We start from the raw sequence: 17,827 nt of genomic DNA, 5'->3' as shown, positions 1-17,827 counted from the left end.
GGAAATGGATCTCTCTCGCTTTGCAAGTGCTTCCTTTGCATAATTACCTAGTGTAGTTCTTGTTTTCTTATCTTGTAGTTGTTAGCACAGATATAGTTGTAGATAGTACAGATGTTTGTAAGTGGGATCTTTTCCCATCCCCTCATCACTTCCTGGGCTCTGAGGCATGCTGCGAGCCTAGGCTTTAAGTTTTGCGGCACATGCCACAAGCCCATGCCAAATAGTGACCCCCCCACTACTCTATGTCTGAAGTGACCGGGGGAGATGCATTAGACTGAATGGTGACAAATCTGCAGGGCTTTTAAACCTAGGAAGAAAAAGAAGCAGGATTTCCATTTGAAGCATCTGCGCCCAGAATCCTCACTTTGTTCACTGGCTTCAGGTGGCCACGGCTCAGGACCTGAGTGCGGAGCATGTGACGTGGTACCAAGAATGGACTTCAGTGTGAGAAGCCCTCAGCACCACCAATCCCCAGCAGTATAAAAGGGATCTGCACCCGAGGTAGAACTCGGCTTCCAGACAGCAAGAGTCAGTGCCATTGGCTCTAGCGCCCCAGAAGGCACACAGGAACTCTATGGCAGGACAGTGCCACATGGAGGTGCTGGAGCCATCTTCCACCCCAGACACTTCTGAAGCCACAAGAGTTCTCATAGAGATGACTGTGGTGCAGTCTTTGGTTATTACTGTTGAGACTACTACTATCTACAGGCAAAGCCGTCGTGATGCAGCACTTCCAGTGACCAGCCCGACACTGCCTGGCACCATTTCCGATCCCTTATTACCATGACAGCATTCCTCAGCACTGAGTCCAGCGGGAACATGTCTGGCACCATGGATACAGAGATCTATCTCCATGGCAGTGAGGATGACTTGACAGTTGTCCACAACACCCTGACAGGACTGGCACTGACAACTGGCCCCAGAGCCCAGCAGTCAGTCACTGGCACTGGACCCCCCAACACCAGTTCCTGTCACCAGACCACTAGCACTGACCCTCAGGCTCCTTCTGTGTGTGCGAACATCTGATCAGAATGGATGTGAAGAACACACCTCAAAGAACAATAGTTATGAAAAGGTGAGTAACCTTTTAGCTGTACTCATAATAGGGGTTGACATTATGTGTAAGTGTGCACTGACTAGGGATATTTGACATCAGCTAGGGTACATCTAGACTACAGGGTTTTGTTGACAAAAGTGGACTTTTGTCAGCAAAACTATACCTGCGTCTACACTACAGCTGAGTTCTGTCGACATAACGTCGACAGAACTTGGCAGTTTTGTCGATGGAGGTAAACCTCATTCTACGAGGAATAACACCTTCTGTCAACAGAGTTCTGTAGACAGAAGGCGTTATTGCATCTACACTGTCCTTTGCGTCTACAATCTCATGTTGACAAAGCAAGCCGCTTTGTCGACAGAACTGGATGTAGTCTAGATGCTCTTTGTCGACAGAAGCTTTGTCGACAGTATCTGTCGACAAAGCCTCTGTTGACAAAAGCCTGTAGTCTAGACGTACCCCTAGTGCTGATCAGCATCGGGATAAGAACATTACTCTTAGAAGAGACACACTATCTTTTTATCACTGCATGCTATTCTTTAGGCTCTGAATGCCTGCATTTGCAGCGCTTTAATAGATCTGGCATTACAACCTGAGTGTGTGTCCACAGACAGCCCAAGGGACTTAAAATAATGGGGTGGGGGAATAAATCTTGCAATTCTGGCACATTGCAGAATTTTGAAGCTATTTTATTTGGAATCTAGTGGCTTCAGACAGAAACCTATCATGGGAGCATCAAGGCTAGTAAATAGCACACATCTGCTTATCTTGGATTCTGAGAGCCTGAGTAGAGATAGATGACAGCCAGGAAATAGAATACATATCGCTGTCTGTGGAAGACACTAAAGTGGGGTAAAGAGAGAATGCAAGATAAGGCTATTAAAAAGAGAAATGAAGGGGTATGATGGGAGAGAAAAAGTGTAGTAGGATAGAGAGGTGGGAGGTGGGAGAAAGAAAATTGGAAGGACTAGTTTTCTTCCATCTTACAAGTTTATTCAACTGTGTGACTTTTTGGAGGGACAGGAAGAACTTATATTTTCAAAAGATTATATAATCTAATGTGGCCAATTCTGGAGATAGTCAGGAAATCGTATTGAAAGAACTTGAAGAAATATTCAAACCCAGAGCAACTGATCATCGCCATCTATCTAATGAGTAACCTTTGGGTATAATAGTTAAATTGTATTAGTAGCAGTCTCAAATGTAGTTTTCTTTTTTATGGACTTAAAAGGAGAAAAGAAAGTGAACTGAATGTTATAAATTTCTTTTTTATTAAAGAAACCTAGTAGTGGAGAAAAGCAATATTTTTTTTCATATTGAACCAGGATGGAAATACAAACATATTTTTTAATTAACATCACCTCCAATGGCCAGAATGAACTAGCACATGTGACACATTATCATTAAAGAGGTTAAGGAAGAGAGAGAATTCACATACACAATCTACTACATTCTTTCTATTGATCAACATTTAAATAAAATGTGTCCCTACAGCAATTTACAATAATTGTGGTGAGCCCAGGACTTCTGAAAATGAGACTTATTTTTTAGGCACTCAGTTAAAAGCTATGAGTTCAGTTCTTCCACTTGTGTAAACTGGCAAAGCTCCGTTAATTTTTGGGGTGCTATGCCACTTGACAGTAGTTGAGTATTTGGCTCTAGGCACCTACTTTTAAAGCTCTTGATAATCGTAAGTAAATACTAAGTTACGGTCTTGTCTACATGGCAGGTTAAGCCAGGGTGTGAAACTACAGTGCATCAGATTGTCACACACTAACATCATATATGGACATCCCAGCAGCACAAAGTCTTGGGGTGCGGCTTAATGTGCCACGGCTTCAAAGTGTATTAGGCTACACTGTATTCCAAGAGTTTGTGTCATAATAATGTTCATATGGCAGGGAACATTAGTGCATGACAAGCTGTTGTGTGGCATAATCATCGCTTGGTTCACCATGTAGCCAAGCCCTAAGATGTTCTACTTCTAAATAGCAAGTGCCTATCCCATGTTAAACTAGTACAACCAATGAAGCAAGCAAAGTTGGTATTCATGCACCCCTATGAGATGTGTAAATATTTATAATCACCTATCCTTGCCCTAGGACTATTCCTTGATATTATACTACAGATTTAACCTCCCATATCATGTCAATCTGGGTGTGTCTAGACTACAGGGTTTTGTCGACAAAAGTGGACTTTTGTCGACAAAACTATACCTGCGTCTACACTGCCGCTGAGTTCTGTCGACCTAACGTTGACAGAACTCAGCAGTTTTGTCGATGGTTGTAAACCTCATTCTACAAGGAATAACGCCTTTTGTCAACAGAGTTCTGTCGACAGAAGGCATTAGTTCAGCTACGCTGTCCATTGCATCTACACTGTCATGTCGACAAAGCGGCTTGCTTTGTCGACAGAACTGGATGTAGTCTAGATGCTCTTTGTCGACAGAAGCTTTGTCGACAGTATCTATTGACAAAACTTCTGTCGACAAAAGCCTGTAGTCTAGACGTATCCTTTGAATCCCCCGCTGGCCCCAGGCTCCATTTGACACTTCCGTTTTGAAATGTATAGGAGCACCAGTGGGGACTCTTGTACATTTCAAAGGTGGAACGCTGCCGTTGTGCCCCTGCTCCCTCCCGCACAGCTGGATCTCAGGAAACTGGATTTTAAGCCAGCTCCCCCAGGAATCCCCTTCTCTCTCTCTCCTTGCTGCCTCTTTCTGATAGAGGCAGCAAGGGGGGGAAGCGACAAGTCGACTAGTGTGTCGACTATCTGATAAGCTTTTGCTTATCAGATAGTCGACTAGTTTATTACATCCCTAGTGGGAACCAGAGGGCCTAGGTTTGCCATCAAAAGTTCAGAGGGTGAAAAGACCTGTCTGGCTGTGGTGGGAAAGAGTAGAGAGAAGATTATGTAAGATAGAAGTGAGGTGAAGAAGAAAGCTCAAACACTTCAACAGACTTGGATGAAAATTCAAGCTGAAGTCCATCTATTGATAATTGCTATTCATCTTGTTTAAATATCAGTGTCTGGCTAAGTCTTACCTATTGATGTTAAAGAAACTAACCTTATTCAGGAAGCTGCAACATTCAAGAGCAAAACATTATAAAATGCAAAACCAAGGAATACATATCGGGCTCGTCTACACTGGCCCCTTTTCCGGAAGGGGCATGTAAATTTCACCAGTCGTCGTAGGGAAATCCGCGGGGGATTTAAATATCCCCCGTGGCATTTAAATAAAAATGTCCGCCGCTTTTTTCCGGCTTTTAAAAAAGCCGGAAAAGAGCGTCTACACTGGCCCCGATCCTCCGGAAAAAGTGCCCTTTTCCGGAGGGTCTTATTCCTACTTCAAAGTAGGAATAAGACCCTCCGGAAAAGGGCACTTTTTCCGGTTACAAAGTAGGAATAAGACCCTCCGGAAAAGGGCACTTTTTCCGGAGGATCGGGGCCAGTGTAGACGCTCTTTTCCGGCTTTTTTAAAAGCCGGAAAAAAGCGGCGGACATTTTTATTTAAATGCCGCGGGGGATATTTAAATCCCCCGCGGATTTCCCTACGACGACTGGTGAAATTTACATGCCCCTTCCAGAAAAGGGGCCAGTGTAGACGTAGCCATCCTGGAGAAGAGTCTGTGCTTCTACCTCTTAGAATCTTTTCTGTTCTTTCCCTTTCTGCCTAATCTAAATCCATTTTCTGTCCTGTCTAATAGATAGTTTGCAGTTCTCAAATTCTAGGAAGTAAAGATGGGGTATATGTTACAAGTTTCTAGCTTCAGATTTTGTTATGTTTCATTGTATTTTAGGCTTCCTATTTGGTGTGAAAAAACAAAGTTTCTTTGGGACACTTGTCAGAAAACATCTGATATTTTACTTCCGTGAATGCTTTCCTTTGCCCATACATTTTGACAGGCAACTAATAAGAAGATGATTCCTTTAAAGCTGATCACAACTAATTTCTTTCAATGAAGATACTACTCCATTAAAAATGAGCCAAATGTATGAGGTTTCATTGTAACTTTGCCTTAATGCAAAATTTAAAATGTAGCTATGTCCTGTAATGAGGTTGCTGTTGTGGAAAAGATTCCAGGATTCATCATCAGTACTTTTATTGCACAGAGAAATCGATGATTGGCTTCTTCAGGAAGTTTAAGTGCACTTGTTTGCTGTCCAAATGTCCTCAGCAGATATTAAAATAAACCTTCTGCCAAATATACATGTACTTACTGACCAATTAAGGGATAGTTGGAAGGGCAGCTGCTAAAGCAGGCTACTACAGATAAAAAGCTTTAGGCATTATTGCTATCGGCTGCCAACTGAGTAAATTGCTCTATTTTATTAAAGGATTAAAAACAGAATCAATTGTGCTATTTGTCTAGCTATAACCAAATGATATGGATATGATCTTGAAGAACACTGATTTCTCTGTGGTATGAACGAAGCATATTTGTTTATTTTTCTAACAAAGCAAGATGACTCACACCAGATGGTAGATGGAAATTCAAGGTAAAGTGTGTTTGAAGAAACAATTTGAATAACTTGTACGCATTGCTGGTCTCTAAATTAACCGAAAACACTCAGTAGAAAAGATCAGGGCTTCACAGTGCAAAGTTTAATGAAAGCATCTGCTCAATGCACAGCAGTGGCCAAGAAACAAAAACAGTATTATGAATGGGGTAGAAAATGGTGTTAAATAACACTACAGCCTTGCATCTAGCTTTTCAGTTCATCATAAAGATATACCCCAGGAAGTTAGTAACAACCATAGGCGCTGACTTCATGGGTGCCCTGGGCCTGAACCACGCTCAGGAGAAAATTGGCGGGTGCTGAGCACTCCCAGAAGCCTCCCTATCAGCTCCCATCCAGCCCCCACCCCAGTGTTGCCTGCCTGATGGTGGGCCTCACAAGCCAGCATCTCCTCCTCCTTCCCCTGCCTACTACCTGCCATGATTAGCTGTTTCACAGCATTTGTGGGGAGGACACAGGATGCCCCCAGGCAGGGGAAGGAACTGGGTGAGAAGAGGAGGGGTGTGAATGCAGTGAGGGCAAGAAGAGGTGGGGAAAGGTAGGGCTTTGGTGCAGTGGGGTGGAGCCTGGAGCACAGCTGGAAGGCATGCACCCTCTGGGTGTTTTGTGCCTGCCTCCTGTTGACCTAAAAACCCAATTTTCATGTGATCCCAATAGCTAGCCTATGAACCAGACTCATGTTAAAAAGAGGGAAAATAGCTTGCTAAAAATTACCAGGAAAGAGTTGTCAATTGCTACAAAAATAGTAAAGCAAAGAATATTATTTTTAGCAATATACCAGCATGGGGGTGGGCAATAAAACAGCAGCAGTTCACCACAGTTAGCCCCTGGAGGGCTGCTACCACTATAGTTACCTATGCCTTCACAGGTACTGGTGATGGCAGCTCCCATTGGCTGCAGATCTCTGTTCCTGGCCAATGGGAGCAGCGGGAAGTGGTGCGGTCCAGGACATCACTTCCTGCAGCTCCCTTTTGCTGGGAATGGTGATCCATAGCCCACAGGACTTGCAATCACCAGTACCTGTGGAGACACAGATAAATATAATGATGGTGTCCTGCTAGGGGCTAACACTGGGGAACCAAATCCAGCTCACAGGGGAGTATTTACCCACCTCTGTACCAGCAGCAAGTAACGGATGCCTAAGTTAGCAGAATTTAATCTACGTACTGAAAAGTCAGGTAAATAACAGATGTGACCAGAAATTTATGAGTGAAAACATCAGTAAAACATAGGAAACAACATTGCAAGCAGGTTGTCTATAAAGATGCCACACTGTAAGCCAATGGCAGAACGAAAATCAGACAGCAGTGCAAGCTGTTCATCACCAGGCTATGAGGTGAAAGGATGTGGATTCATTGGAGAGGGTCCAGCGGAAGGTGACCAAATTGATAAGGGGGCTGGAGCGCATGACCTATGAGGAGCAACTAAGGGATTTGGGTTTGTTTAATCTGCAAAAGAGAAGAGTGGGGGAGGTTTAGTTGGGCTTGGTCCTGAGTTGGGCAGGGGGCTGGACTTGATGACCTCATGAGGTCTCTTCCAGCTCTATGATTCTATGATTCTCCAGCCTTAGTATGTATAAAGAACACAATAGACACATAGACACGGCAGCTTCAGCACCTCCCCCTTCCCACTGCACCTACAGCTGACCTTCGTATTACACACAGGTTTAGATTGGTAAAATGCCCCTAAAATGCTGGCACCTGTAGCCATGTGCCTAAGTGGCAATCTGGCCCTGACAGTGGGTTAGACCAATAGTCTATTTAGCTCAGTATCCTGATTTATGACAGTGACCAATGCCAGGCACTTCAGTGGGAATGAACAGAATGGGTAATCTTCAAGTGTACCCTCGCCTGTCCCCCATTCTGCTTCTAGCAATCATAGACCAGGGACACTTCAGAGCATGGTTTTGCATCTCTGATAATCCTTGCTAATAGACATTGATGGACCTATCCATGAACTTAGCTATTTCTTTTTTTTGACCCCCAGTTTATAGACTTGGTCTTCACAACATTGTCTGGGAAAGATTTCCACAGGTTAACTGTGCAGTGTGAAGAAATACTTCCTTTTGTTTGTTTTAAACCTGCTACCTATTTATTTCATTCGGTGACCCTAATTCTTGTGTTATGAAAAGGCATCAGTAACACTTCATGAATTACCTTCCCCGTACCACTCATGATTTTATACCTCTATCCTATCTCCCTTACTTGTCTCTGTTCAAAGCTGAAAAAGTCCAAGTCTTATTAATCTCTCCGTATAGGGAATCTATTCCACATCCATAATCATATTTGTTGCCCTTTTCCAATTCCACTCTAGCTTCTTCTTCTCTTTTTTTTTGAGATGGGCCTACGAGCTCTGCATAGATTTGTCAAGATATGGGTGTACCATGGTTTTCTGGCGAAGTGATATTTTACTATTGTTCTCTTTCTTTATAATTAGGGGACCATATGTCCCCTTTTGGTGGAGACTGTTCCCTTTTTAAGCACTGTCCCTGACATTCCGATTTTTGGGGGGGCAAAACTGGGCATTTATCCTATTTGCGCTTGTCAACTTATCAGTTGACCCTTCCACAAGATTTGTTCCACCAGCCTAGAGTGACACTCCTTCTCCCCATCTCCTGTTGCCCATCTCCTGTTCCATGTTGCTCACGTCACAGAGTGACATCCTTCCCATCACTCGTTTTTCTCACCAGCCAGGAGTTGCTGCCTTCCCACCATACCAAAATCTGATAAGATGGCATCCCACTTACCTCCCATCTCACTAAGGTGGCTCACTGGAATATCCTTGGGCCTCCTACTACTTGGAGCCTACGTCTTGCACCTCTGCTATCACAGCCCCCAAAGGGGCATCACACTGTTAAGTGGCTTAAAGTCCAATGGCTTCACTGCCTGGCTCTGAGTGCAAAAGTTTCACATGCTGGCATCCTGTTTTACTGCCCAGATCCCAGCCAGAGCCATTCTTCTCCCCACCCCCCATGTGGCTCTATTGGGGGGCATGGAGGAATGTTTATGAGGGTGCAGGGGATGAGTGATGACATCAGGTAGCTTGGGACAGCCCCACAGAGCCTGTTTTCAGTGTAGGGAAATATTGTCACCCTATAGGAGAAGGCTTCAGTCTGGGACTGCTCTGACTGATGACCCCAGGCTCACTTTCCTGCCTGCCAGCCCTGCACCTGGGGATTGGCTCCTGGCCATGGTTGTCAACCTCATGCTGGAGCTCCATCTGATCATTGCAGGCCAATTCCCACCACCAAAAATTGGCCCCCTGCCAAGGAGCCACTCTTACCCCTACTCATTGCTATGGTCCCAGCCTCAGCCTCTTTACCCCTCTCTGCATTCCCTTCTTCCAGAATGAGGGCTCCTGAGGGAGAGAGGTCAGCAGTGTTCCTGGAGCCCGCAGAGTCCCTTTTCAACTGGACATTCTGATAAACAAAACCAGACATCCAGCCCCCTACTTGAACATAGGCTGAGCTTTACACGGACTTCTATTTACAATTCAGAAATTTTAAAACAGTTCAAAGTACAGAATTCCTGGATTTTCTTGGGGAGATCTGAAAACAAAGGACATATTTCAGTAGAAAATAATTTAAAAAAATCATTTACTTCTGATCCATGGTAATCAACGCTACTCACATATAAATATGTAGGGTCACATTATTGTAAGCCCTTTGAAAGAAGGTGCACAATATTTGCTTGTGTGCCTTCCTCTGTGCACCATTCAGGCAGGTAAAGGGGCATTTGTGTATACACAGAGGCTGTGTCTAGACTGGCCAGTTTTTCCGGAAAATCAACTGCTTTTCCGGAAAAACTTGCCAGCTGTCTACACTGGCCGCTTGAATTTCCACAAAAGCACTGACTTCCTACTGTAAGAAATCAGTGCTTTTTGCGGAAATACTATGCTGCTCCCATTCGGGCAAAAGGGCCAGTGTAGACAGCTGAGATTTGTTTTCCGCAAAAAAGCCCTGGTTGCGAAAATGGCGATCAGGGCTTTTTTGCACAAAAGTGCGTCTAGATTGGCCATGGATGCTTTTCCACAAAAAATGCTTTTGCGGAAAAGCATCCGTGCCAATCTAGACGCGCTTTTCCAAAAATGCTTTTAACAGAAAACTTTTCCGTTAAAAGCATTTCTGGAAAATCATGCCAGTCTAGACGTAGCCAGACTGGGTAATTATGATTATTTTAGTTCCATGGAAAATTACCCAATATGCTTGTGTCCCTAAATAGAATGAACACATATTTCAGAGTCCCATTAATAATCACCTCTGTGCATTAGTAGTCTGTATGAGCTACAGCTATAAGCAAGTTCAAATTTTGCCCACTCAGACTGGATAACTTTTGTTAACAAAATATCAGCATTTCCACAAGGCACTTTTCAGGAGTTTGACTCACCAGGTGCATAATTGTGCAGCAGGCAAAATGAGTGCTTCTTCAGAAATGCTAATTGAAATGAGCCAGAAATATGGAGTGCCTGGCTTGGGCAGAATCAGTGAAGACAGATGTGTTTGAAAGGGGAGGTTTCAAGATGGTGAAGGTTTGGTTCAGTATTGCCTGGAAGGTAATGCCACTGTGTGATAGTTTAAGCCACTAGATCAACCTGCAGCCCACATAATAATGTCCTTGGGTCATAGAGGTAGTATTAGATACAGACCACAATGGTAAATAGCACAGGCTGACAGAAGAGCAGAGTGACACCGATATCATTCACTAAACTGAATAATTACCTTGAGTCTAGGAGGACTCTTGTTGGACTGAATAGCACTGAGATAAAAAGAACAGCAGTGTCCAGCCAGCAGGATCCCAAAGCACTTTACAGATTAGGTAGACAGATTGGGAGTGGGGATGCTGAAGGTGTGGGAAGGCTGTGGTGTTAATTATCATCAAGTGTGAAGTTCCTGGGAATCCTTTCTCAAGTTGAGGCATTCACAGAGACCACAGTGCTTTCGACTAGGGAAGAAAGAAGCTAGTGAGGTTCCTGTGGGGAGGCTAAATGACACTGGGCTTGGAGGTAAGGGAGAGGAGGAAGACACCTTGAGGAAGGGGGAGAAATGCTTGCCTGCTCCCCTGATTCTCCCAGCACTATTAGAAGTTGACAATACTTCTTCCCTTCAGTCACACTAATTGTCAGTGCTGCCCATTCGGTCAGAAACAGAGCCAAGTGCCCTGTTTATAACCAGTTCTCCTCTGCTCATTGGTCATGTGTGGCAAATGGAACAGGGAGAAATAATTATCCGAGTGACTAGGGAGAAGGCAGAAGTGTCAATAATTTGCTCTCTCACATGCCTGCCATGGTCAGAAAGTGAGGTAGTGGAGAGAGGGGCAAGACTGGGGAGCAGAAGCAAAGCAGGAGACAACACTGCAGATTTTCTTTCAGGGTATGTCTACACTACCCTGCTAGTTCAAACTAGGGGGGTAATGTAGGCATACCGCACTTGCAAATGAAGCCCGGGATTTGAATTTCCCGGGCTTCATTTGCATAAGCGGGGAGCCGCCATTTTTAAAACCCCGCTGGTTCGAACCCCGTGCCGCGCGGCTACACGCGGCACGAACTAGGTAGTTCGGACTAGGCTTCCTATTCCGAACTACCGGTACACCTCCAGCATTAAGCAAATATCCCCCAGAGGCTGTGACTAAAACTCAGCAACTTTGGTGTGGCTAAGGGATGCTGAGAGGAAACAAGATACTATTCTTTGTACATATATTTTATCATCTAAACTTTATTCACCTCCCTTCTGTCCATCCTGCAGCAGCTGACATTTGTTACCAATCCCTGTGGTCTAGTGGGCCCAAGTTCGCTCAGAGGAAGGAAAACAATAGCAGCTGCAGCCAGTAGAACACCACCCTCTTTCTTTCCTACCCTTTCAGTTCTACTGGTTGGATCTCCCTGGTCAAGCATCTCATGGACTTGACCAGTTCCAGGATTTTTCTGGACCAGGTGAGGTCATATCTGGCCCTCCTGCTACCAACCACCCCAGCCCTGGACCAGACACTGACCTCCTGGCTGGCTCGCATCCCTGCCAACAGCCCCACTGCCCTGCCGATCCCCTGACCTTTCCTGCTGAGCTGGGAAGCCCAGCTCCCAGCACGCCAGGCTCCCAGTCCCAGCAGACAGCCTCGCTGGGGCACACTGGGCTCCTCCGGTCCCATCTGGCAGCCCAGCCACCAGCCCTCCATTGGGATTCTCTGGTCCTGGAACATCCTCGGTCCTTCTGGACCACAGATGTAGCCAGATCAGAGAGTCTCAGTTTATAGAGGCTCAACCTGTACTTCATACAACTTCATACAAGTGAAAGTTGAATTTCATGTGTGTGTAAAGTGGTATAGAATTTAAAAGAGAACAATGCAATAAGGCTGTATTTAACTGTCACCTATTATACCTACAATGATTTTACTGATAGCTGCTTCTCTAACCAACCTTTGCTCCATTTGCATAGTACTAACTTTATGTTATATCTCAAATATTTAGCATGTAAATTCCTTGGGGCAGCAAGTGGCTTTTATGTTTGGCATAATATGTCTCTAACCGGGACAATATAAACCTAAACCAAAAATTGAATAAGGCTCTATGAAAATTATCTCAAAGTACTGGAAGGAAAATGCAATCCCTGCTGTTGAATTCAATGTTCTGGTTTAAAATCGCATAAGGAAGTTATAATTGCTAATAAAATTCTACTGGATTCTTCTTCATGTAAAAAAAATAACCACTGCTGCAAAATTTCAAGAACACAAAATTGTTTATAATTAAAAAAGGACATTTTTCAAGTGAAATCTCTGTCCAACCCCAGAAACACAAACACTTTTTTCCATAACTTAAATTCCAAGTTGGGCCTAAACCAGGAAACATTTATGCCTCTGAGTAAATGTATTCATGTGAGTCATTTTGTTCCATGCATTAGTCAATGGAACTGCTCATCAGAGTCCACTTATTCATGTGCAAAAATGTTTCCAGGGTTGGGCTTGTGGAGTGGCTTTATTTGTCATAAGGTCTGTTTTCCTCTAAGGCATGTTAAATACCATGTATGTCTTAGGACCTTTATATGATGCTTCATTAATTTTTTAAAATCAAATCTCTGAACAATAGAAACTTTCTGTATTTAAAATGTTATATTTGACTCTCTGAAAGGACTTGTGATGACTGCTTAGCTATTTTGTGAAAATGCTCTAATTGATTAGACATATTCTTTCTTACAAATTAAAAATAAAAAATGAACTGAGCTAAGTTCATTACCATAGACAGCATAACTAATATCAGTCACTATTAAGATCCTGATTGGAGTGTGTGTTTTCTCATAAACATGATTATAACAACCTAATTTGCATTACTAAATGATTGCTAAAAATATCAAAACAATTTTTTCCTGCTGGCCAAAAAATAAAAAATAAAAGTTGATCCAATCAGTAATAGAGAAGGAACATAACTGTGATGGAAGCAAAGATGATTAATCACAATTTGCATAAGAGCTTCATTATTATTTAGCGATCACAGTACATGCCAGAAGTCTAATTGCAAAATACTTGTTTAAAAATCAGATCAATCTCTCACAAAGTCTCATATGAAAAGTAGATTCCACAAAAAGATTTCCATGAATATTGAGTCAGATTGTAAGAGCTAAATCAACGGTTTGCTACAAGCCCTGGGCAAGGACCTGAATGGGGTTGTGCTGCATCAGTCTCACACTTGGTACCAGATTGGGATTACTCTGTAGGGAAAGTCAGCTGTATCATTCCTATAATATAAACACATAGGACTGAGTGTAGATGATTCCCCCTGATGCGCAGGCTAAGATGTACTGACTAGATCGTTGGTGGATTGGAGCTAAGGCTTTCTGTACTTCTAGCTAATGCCCACTCTCCTCCTGCCTGCATGCTATGGAGAGTAGTCAGCTGCAGAAGTTGCTCTATTTTTGGTGCTATCTTCTATACAAATATAGGCTAAACATCTCTAGTCCAGCACCCTCGGGACCTGACCGGTGTAAAACCAGAGAATTTGCCCAACCATGAAAGTCAATATTGTTTAGCAGCATTACCACCACTTTCACTGCTCAGGGGTCTCTTAGAAGACATTTGGGGTAAATTAGAGCTAAATAACAGCACAGAACACTGAGAATTAGGACTGGTGGCTGTAAAGAAATTTTATGGGACAGCAGGAAACTTGGTCAAACCCATGATCAGTGGACATCTGGCTAACTAAAATCCAGCTTGACCACAGATGTTGCCAGACCAGAAAGTGCAGGATTAGAAATGTTCAACTTGTATCTTATGCTCCATTATACCCCTGAATAGGCACATAGGCATGATTGCTGAATGGTGTTAAATGAATTCACACTGGACATAGAATCATAGAACTGGAAGGGACCTTGAGAGGTCATCGAGTCCAGCCCCCTGCCCTCAAGGTAGGACCAAGCTCCGTCTACACCATCCTTGACAGATGTCTATCTAACCTGTTCTTAAATATCTCCAGAGAGGGAGATTCCACCACTTCCCTTGGCAATTTATTCCAATATTTGACCACCCTGACAGTTAGGAATTTTTTCCTAATGTCCAATCTAAACCTCCCCTGCTGCACTTTAAGCCCATTACTCCTTGTCCTGTCCTCAGAAACCAAGAGGAACAAATTTTCTCCTTCCTCCTTGTGACACCCTTTTAGATATTTGAAAACCGCTATCATGTCCCCCCTTAATCTTCTTTTTTCCAAACTAAACAAGCCCAGTTCAGGAAGCCTGGCTTCATAGGTCATGTTCTCTAGACCTTTAATCATTCTTGTTGCTCTTCTTTGTACCCTTTCCAATTTCTCCACATCTTTCTTGAAATGTGGCGCCCAGAACTGGACACAGTACTCCAGCTGAGGCCTAACTAGTGCAGAGTAGAGCGGAAAAATGACTTCACGAGTTTTGCTTACAACACACCTTTTGATACAACCTAGAATCATATTTGCTTTTTCTGCAACAGCATCACACTGTTGACTCATATTCAACTTGTGGTCCACTATGACCCCTAGATCCCTTTCCGCCATGCTCCTTCCTAGACAGTCGCTTCCCATCTTGTATGTATGGAACTGATTGTTCCTTCCTAAATGGAGCACTTTGCATTTCTCTTTATTAAACTTCATCCTGTTTACCTCTGACCATTTCTCTAACTTGCTAAGGTCATTTTGAATTATGTCCCTATCCTCCAAAGAAGTTGCAACCCCACCCAGTTTGGTATAATCTAAAATGGCCATCAGAGCGTTCTTGCTCAAGAGAGTGTCTACACTGCCATAAACACTCTTGCACAAAAGCACATGGCAGTGTGAATGCGCTCTTGCACAAGACCTTTTGCACAAGAATGCTTGCACAAAATAGTTCTTGTGCAAGAAGCCTGGGCTGTGTCTAGACTGGCCAGTTTTTCCGGAAAATCAGCTGCTTTTCCGGAAAAACTTGCCAGCTGTCTACACTGGCTCTTGAATTTCCGCAAAAGCACTGACTTCCTACTGTAAGAAATCAGTACGTTTTGAGGAAATACTATGCTGCTCCCGTTCGGGCAAAAGTCCCTTTTGCGCAAAACTTTTGCGCAAAAGGGCTAGTGTAGACAGCTGAGATTTGTTTTCCACTAAAAAGCCCCGATCGCAAAAATGGTGATCGGGGCTTTTTTGCAGAAAAGTGCGTCTAGATTGGCACAGACGCTTTTCCACAAGAAGTGCTTTTGCAGAAAAGCGTCCATGCCAATCTAGATGCTCTTTTCCGAAAATGCTTTTAACGGAAAACTTCTCCGTTAAAAGCATTTCCGGAAAATCATGCCAGTCTAGACGTAGACCTGCAGTGTAGATGTAGACTAGAGGTATTTGTGCATTCATCCAATGAGGCCATGGAAATCATGTCAGGTGACTTATCTACCCACTAATAATTCATCAACACAATTCAAATAGTCACAGGCCTCTATTTATTATCAAGTCAGAATTTTTACTATAAAGTAAGAATCTAAAATATGTAAACAATTTTGACCAAGCAATTTCAAAATTGTGATTGTATGCATTCTGCAACCAGAAAAAAAGCTAAATTATTTAGCTAAATGAATTGCTGCCTATGAGACAGACTGGATTATAAAATTCTTTGAGGTACTTGCCCAAAGTGTCCTAGGATCCACGACCAAAGTCCTGGTAATTGTCCCTTAATCATTTTTGTCATGCTTGCAGATGAGCCATTTCTACAGCAAGACAATACTCGAACGCTGTAGGTAATGTGCTGATATTTAATATCCAACACAGAAAGAGAAAACTGGTTAGAAGATAGTATCCGGCACATATTGCCCTGGCACTATTGTGGGGTTGTGTATCTTCAGCTCTGAAATTTACAAAAGCAAGTGCCACTGCACTAAAATATGGTCATAAAAAATACCAACAAGCTGTTTAGACCCACACCCTAGTCTGCTCAAAGATGTGACTCAGATATTTTACCCCGGAAATAAAGTATTGCTCTGCCTTGAATAAAACAGACAAGCCCAGTGATCTGAGATCATGCAGGATGGTAAAGTTATAAAGGATGATTGAGCCCTGGGGAGCCCTTTCAGTTGTATTTCTTCCTCACTTTGACCTCTCCAGGTCATCCTTGTGTTTTGGAATAATTATCCATGACTCATCTTCAGCTTGTCCCGGCCTCTTTTTCCTGTTCCCATTTCTGTTACTAAATACAGGTGTATGACATCAAGGATATATGAAGCACATTTAGAGGATAAATTAACTCTTTCTTTTGCTCTTTAATCTTCTATTACCTTATGCTGGAAATCAGTTAGAGAGTTCAAATTAAAATCAATGGAAAGATGCCGATTGACTTCAAGAGGAGTTGAGTTGGGTCCAAAGTATGGGTGTGATCTCCAAAGTAACTATATGAAATGCTCTCTTGGCTCTACTGCTTGAGAGCTGGTTTAATTCTCATCTGGAGTGATAGAAATGAGTTACTATTCTTACCACCTTGACAGCAGTGGCAGCTGGGTCTCTTATCTTCTTGGGCATCATCACCAGACATTCCAATTTTGGGCCAATCACCTACACTGGCACAAATATGTGGATGGTTATGATTTTGCACAGGTGTTATAGCTGGAAATCAGCAAGCTTCTACAGGAGAAACTGGAGGCCACAGATTGACCTCCAGAAAGTTTGCTGGTAATGATGGTGTGCAGAATGGCAAGAACCTAGCTAGCCTTTCAGCATCCAGTGAATGCAGATTGGTTGGAGAAGGGTGAATACTAGGTCCATGAGCTTTCATGAAAAGTGAACATATTTGCTTCCTAAATGGAGCAGCACTGAGCATGGACCCCCTCCCCTCCAAATGCCTGTTTAAGAGCAGAACTACACACTGGAGGACTACACTGTTAGAGCCTAAGTATCTTCTATGAGGTGTAAATCCCTCTTGGCTTCAGCAAACTTGCAGGATCAGACCTTATTTGGCTGTCTGCTCCTCCTGCTAATTATATCTCAACCTCAGGACAAATCCTCAGTTATTTGTTGATGAAATTTTGATATAAAGAAATTCTGGAGTGGATCATTACTTTCCTTACATCTTGCCGCAGGCACACAGAATCCCTTATGTTGCCAATGATGCACAAGCCCAAATATAGGCAATGGTAACAGAAATATAATTTCACTCCAAACAATCATGATTACAATGTGTATTACCATTGTTCTGGCTCCATTATGTATTACAAGTATTTCATGGTGCTACCTATAAATTTCATAGATAGGACTGATCCAGCAAACATTTACTAATGTGAGTAGTACCGTTCTCTTTTATGGGACTACTCAAAAAGAAGTCACTCATATGTGTACTTGCATGATCATTTCCTGTATGTTCATTTAAATTACAGTAGGAATATGGGAGTCTCTAGGAACCATGTGAAATTGTATCAGTTGTGCTTCCTGTTAAGAGAAACAAACTTTAAGCAAGAACAAGATTATTCTTAAAAAAAGGATAAGCAAAAAGATTTATTTTGGACAATGAAAGTTGCCCTCTGTGGGCCGAGAAAAAATTCAGATCCTTATCTTGAATTTGTGTTTATTCCAATCTATGCCATAGCTAAGCAATTAACAAACATCATTTTCAGATGACAGATCTAAAGTCATTCTATTTCACTACACTAGACTTGTAAGCTGTTAAGTTATTCATGGGAAAGCTGCATCAGTTCATGGAGCTGTACAAATCTGAATTATGAAAGTTTTATGCCAAAAATTATATATAATATGTAACCAAATCTAAAAATAGACTCAGTTTATAAAGAAAAAATA

At 42.8% G+C, this 17,827-nt stretch overlaps 1 protein-coding gene across 1 annotated transcript in view; it reads right to left on the bottom strand.

The window, feature by feature from the left end:
- Nucleotides 1–17,827, bottom strand: part of STK32B (serine/threonine kinase 32B) — a 288,545-nt gene that overhangs the window by 3,986 nt on the left and 266,732 nt on the right. The gene's annotated exons all lie outside the window — the stretch shown is intronic.

The sequence above is a fragment of the Pelodiscus sinensis genome, chromosome 5, assembly GCF_049634645.1.
Source record: "Pelodiscus sinensis isolate JC-2024 chromosome 5, ASM4963464v1, whole genome shotgun sequence".
NCBI classification, from domain to species: Eukaryota; Metazoa; Chordata; order Testudines; family Trionychidae; genus Pelodiscus; species Pelodiscus sinensis.
The sequence above is the reverse complement of the archived record's forward strand: the minus strand, read 5'-3'. Positions and strand labels throughout refer to the sequence as shown.